We start from the raw sequence: 6,000 nt of genomic DNA, 5'->3' as shown, positions 1-6,000 counted from the left end.
TGTTTGGTAAACGAGCATAAAAACGGTTGACACCTCGAAACTACTCTACTGCTAATTCAGCCACGAGTGCAATTATGACTTTTTCACGTTGTGCAGCTTTATACTTACTGCAGTACGTGTAAAAACGAGAAAAAAAACACAGCACAGAGGGCCCAACGCCCCATACATGAAACAATGAATACAAATATACACGCGGCATCGCAAAAGGCGAGACTTTTTTCGTTGTTGTTTACTCGGAATAATACCTAGCCGAGTACTCGACGCAAAGGCTTGTCGTAATTATCGCGCGAAATAGTGACAACTAAGCTTTTCCTCTGCGCCTTTTTTTACTTCCGCAGCAGCAGCAGCAGTAGTAGCGGTAGTAGCAGCAGCAGGAGCGCAGCTCTGCAGTTTTTATATACGTATATATAAACTCACACACTCCAGCGTGCGCGCCGGCCCTTGATCTCGCGCAACCCTTGTGTTTTCCAACCTACCTCATTGCCTTGTGTTGTACACCGCTATATGCGGTTCGCTCTACACTGCGTTCTGGCTCTTTTTTTTTGTATACATACTTGGCAGCTTTTGTGCAGTTTGTCTTTTTGCAGCCACCGGATTCTATGAGCGTTATACACCCTTTGCATTCCTGCCGGGCAATATACAGAAAGGACTGAATGTTTAATTTAATATCTTCCTGGTTGTTGCTCTTCAGTGAAATATGAGCTCACAGGTATGTTTTTGTTTTTTTTTATTTTTATTTGTTTTTACTTTTTCATAGAGGTGATCAATTTTATACCCACTTTCACACTTTTTTTCTATTCTTTTGAAACTTAAATTTGAATGATCTGCGATTTATTAAAAAATATAAATTTGACGCTGCGAATAATTAAAGTCCAGGGTAAAGAATCACATTTAATTGAAGATAATGATGCTCGCATTTAACACTTCTCAGCCGAGAAGAGTTTTATTACAAAGGCTGGACAAGCTTCAGAGTAGTATTTAATTTGCTAATTACTAATGAATAGGTTCTCAGTTTTTTACATACGCAAAAATAATCACAGAATCATTAAAATATCAAGTGGCAAAATCTCGTGAAGAAAGAAACGTATAGTTTTTGTGTTTTTGATAAATGGTACGACTAAAATACTATGTTTGTTTTTCAACGAAACAATAACAAACGCTACGCGGGTACAAGTTGGTTATTTACTCAAGAGATCGTAAAAAACAGTTTAAAAATATTTCTCCACTTTGCCAACTGATACGAGAGCCGCGCAACGTCGCATCACCACATTGCGAAATAAATATATATGCCGCTCATAGAGATATATAACTATATACTTAGCGTACACGAAATGTTTGCACATCCAATTACCTGAGAAACAATGCAGCCGCAGCGCTTCAACAGCTATTATATGCATTCCCGCTTGTTAATTAGAAAATATTAATTACGATTGTCAGGGCAAAAAGTTTCGATGGTATAATTAGCTATGTCAAGTTTCTTCATTTTTTTTCTCCTCTTTTGTGGAAAACGGGAAAAATTCGTTTTATCTCGCAGGCGAGTTATTATGATTTTAAAACGAAAATGAATCAAACGGTTATATATTCATGTATATAAATAAATATACATATGCATATATTATTCGAACTGTGCTATGAAACTTAAAGCGGGAGAGATTGACTGATTGATTAAATTTTCATTTAGACCTTAAAGTATCAACCACATGAGGCCCACAGTAGTCAAATAGATAGTTAAAATAACAAAAAAAAAAAAATAGTCAAAAAGATCAGTTCGAATGCTCGAAACTCGGATCATGACATTACTGTCGGTTAGGGGCTTGTATATGTGAATGAAAGAAAGAGAAAGTTGATGGAAAAGTTTCTATGCAGAGCGTGCATAAATAACGCTTGAAAAAGTTCATAAATGTTCCCAACTGGCTTATAACGGCTGAGCTTTCACACTTTCTATAATTTTAGTTTAAAAATCAAAACGAAATTTGCTCGACGACAGTAAGAGATAAAAAAATCTTACTCCACGCAGTGGTATTAAAGCGAACACCTATGAGAATACACGCTATTCATCCTCAAAACTTTATACACACATAATACTATAGATTTATATGTATATCGGGAGGGGTATAACTCAATCCATTCGCGGCAGTGCCAAGCACCAAGGCGATTATAATCTTCCGGCACTTGATCGACCATGTGAATGTGCAGCGTGTAAGTGCGAGGGTGAAAGGGGAGTGGGATGGGGAAGGGGGGGGGGCACGTTGGTATAGAAGTCGTTTTCGGCTCGGTGCCCCAAAGGAGGCACTGAGAGAAAAAGAGGGAGGGTGAAAGAGAGTTTCTTTAGAATCGAAACCCTCCGTTTGACTTATGAGACCTTGGGGGCTTTAATACTCACCCCTGCAGTGCGTTAAAGAGACAGCGAAAATGAAACTATAGGAGAGTCGAGCTTGAGCAATAAGTGGATCGTTAAATTGCTTGTACATACCGATAATTTGAAGAGTGGAGAGAGCAAAAACGCATGATGTTCAGACATTTTTAAATACCCATCAATCATCATGAAATTTTTTATGGTGAAACGCGCGACGACTAGCAGCCTTACCATTTGAGCAATCAATGCGTATAAGACGAAAATTATCAGCGATATATGAAGTCGCAACGATAGGAGGAAGAATAATTCGTGTTAGAATGAAAAACAAGTATTTTATCTATCTTTAATTACGATATATTTTAAAGTGTTATTTTATGCGCCAGTCTTTCTTATTTTTAATCGTATTTAATCCAATGAAATTGTGAGTTTTTTTTCAAATTGAGTCTTTTGGGTGGTAATATATTGGCAACATATTGCCAATAAATTTTAATCTCAATTTGCAATATATCCGCAATGTGAGTGCGGATGTCCTTTTGCCTGTATATAGTGGCAATATATCGGTGACACATTGGAGGTATAAATTGCTAATATACTACAAATATATCGCTGATAGTTTAGATTTTTACGCGGGATGGAAGATAAACATGAGCGCTGACATTGAAAATTGATAGGCTAGAGCTACATCGTGTGCACCATAAGGGGAAAACTTATCATATCTCCATAAGAGGGTAAACAGACGTTCCGAGTCTGAAGGCGCACGCAGAGAGATGTACGCAGATCATACACATACATACCCATACACCCGCTTTGGACGCTCGTTTTTGATTCGACGAAGAAAAAAAAACCTTCTTTCACCAATACATCCTCTTTCTTGTCGTACACGCCGGAGCTCTTTACGCACTCGTTCTCTCGGATGGAACTCTTGACTCAAAACTCGTATATGATATAAGTAATACACGTATAAAACATGCGCCTGCGTGTGACTCTTATCTTCTTAGATTCGCGTTTAATTTTCTTGAAAGGCTTTCATACGTATATGGATGCCCTCGAGTGGAGTTTGATGTACGCGTGTGGTCCCTATCTTATGATATAATACCTATCGATGGACTCGTGTGTATAAATATATATATTTTTTATACTGGCCATTTTACGTCTGTCTCTCTCTGTCTCTCCCTCTCTTATCCATCGCGTATACGTATCGCATTCTTGCGAGCCACGACTCGTGCAGCATACGCTCGGCTCTCCAGCGCACACGTCAAATAGCCTCTTAACGTAATACGATGAATTTCCTCCCTAATGCGATTACGTAAAAAACATATTTAAAGAGCGATGCGAAAATACTTTGTTCGAATTAAAGAAAAATATTCAAAAAAAACAAGAGATGAAGCGTACTTACGTTATATTGGGCTCTAAAGTGAGTATGTGGAGGAGTAATAAAAATGACTATGTTCTGTAGTAATTGATGACTATAATTAAAAAAAAATAAATAAATATATCAAATATTACTATGAAATTATAAAAAAAATCTGACCCTTCCATGAGAAAGTAATTATACCTTGAATAGCAAAACTCGTGATATTTTTGGGTTGATGAATCGCCATTAGATGGCGACCGACGATTTTGTAGCAAAACTCGCAAGAAACAAGAAACTACTCGCGTATATCACATCACCTGTAATATTTCGAACTTGATAATCGTTTTTTTATCATCCATAATATTTCTATCGAACTTGATTATCTATTTTTATATGCTTGTATCACGTGACTAAGAAATGCAAAATTCAAAACAGAGATATTTATATTGCAGCCGGCGCAAGCATGCACATACACAAAGTAAGTGCGGAGAGCGTCAAATTTTCCGCGGGACTTTTCCATATGTAAATATACACGTTATTATAAGAGCTGCGAATTTAGAGTATATACCTACTCTGCGTGAGCTTAAGTCGAGGTACACACGTATGTATCAAGAAAGAGAGAACGAAAGAGCGAAAGAAGTGCTGCAGCAAATATACGCGTAGATATGCATCGCTGAGCAGCGAATACAGCGGCTAAAAATAAAAAAAGAAGATTTTTCAGCTGTAAGCTCTCACTCTCTCTCTCTCTCTCTCTGTCTCTGTCTCTCTCTGTCTCTCTCTCTCTCTCTCTCTCTCTCTCTCTCTTGGCGAAGGGCCGAAACTATATAACAGCACAGCACATGAACGTCGAAAATCCAACTGGTCGGAAGAGAGAGAAAGAGAAAGAGAGAGAACCACCGCCGCCAAACCCTGTATATGCATCGAAGCGGGGTGCTGAACTCTTGAGGATATAATCCAGGGGGCTCGAGCACGCGCGAAATGTATACGTATATGAGAAAATCCACATTGTATCCTGAAAACTACGGCTCAAAATTGGGTCTAAACATTTTTTCAACGGTCAGTGTAACGACCACAGAGAATTGGTTTCTTCAATCACAGAATCGTTGAAACATTCGTGAACAAACGATATTTTGATTATTTTAAGTCGTGATTTATAATTTATTGAGTCTCAATAGTATAAAGTTTCGACTGAAAAAATAAAATAAATTTTCGAACAAACTAATATTGTTATTCACTATGAATTTATAAAACTGTCGTTTCACTGTGTTACGCAATTTATATGACATATTTATAAATAGTAGCCAGTTGATTTTAGTGCAGAGTCAAAAGTAAGACTAAGGAAGTTCTTACATCGATATCTAACTAATAGAATTTACTCCGATAGATGATCATTCAATATCAGTTAACAAAATAAAATGGCCATTACATTTTTAGCCTGAAAACGTAATTTTTTGTATTCACGACCTCTGAGAAAACTTTTCAGCCTTAGTATTCGGGATGAAAGTATGTGGATTTGCTCATATATAAAGAGTATACTGGCGCGAGAGAACTGCACACGCAGACTACGGAGCCCCATCGACTTTCCCAGAAATACGTATACCGATCTTTGCTTTCAGCTTTTCGCTACTACGTACGTATAATACGCCGAGGCTGTTGCTCGATTTATCTCTCTAGATTCATTATGCGTGTGTGTGTGTAGGTTTGGTTATTGTGTTTTGTGCATTTTACGCGAATGCTAATGCTTGCTGCTTGTTACATTCAATTCCTAACTTTTTTATGAGAAGAAGTAGGTATACTCATTTGGTGGTTAAGTAGCTGTAGAAAAATAACTAAATTCCCGCTATGCACGTTTACGTTCGAGGATTTTTGGAACGTCGGGAAGTCAAACAAGTAGTTTTGGTTGCAGATTTGAAGAATATATACATAAAGCTTTAAATCGAGCGTATTAAAACGTTGAGGCGATAAACGAACTAGTTTACTCGACTCAACTATTGCTCTTTGGCCATAAAAGTCGATACAAGCAAGTAGAAAATGCATAGATTCCACGATGTTACGTACAATCATAGGGCATTATGATGTTATTTAGCTCGTGAAAAAATGATTATAATTCAAGCGCATTAGCCTAACGATTCTTACTTTTTTGGGCCAAAAAGTTTGAATGAAGTAAAATGGAAAATTTATGAGCCGTAAAATCATCAAATGAAACGCATCGTGCACTGCACATGCATAAAAAATCGACGACTCCCACATGTAAGCGCCGAAAAGAAGTCTTTTCAAGCTCGTAGTTCAA

The sequence above is a fragment of the Trichogramma pretiosum genome, unplaced genomic scaffold, assembly GCF_000599845.2.
Source record: "Trichogramma pretiosum strain Unisexual culture from Peru unplaced genomic scaffold, Tpre_2.0 scaffold118, whole genome shotgun sequence".
NCBI classification, from domain to species: domain Eukaryota; kingdom Metazoa; phylum Arthropoda; class Insecta; order Hymenoptera; family Trichogrammatidae; genus Trichogramma; species Trichogramma pretiosum.
Note: the sequence above shows the minus strand (reverse complement) of the source record.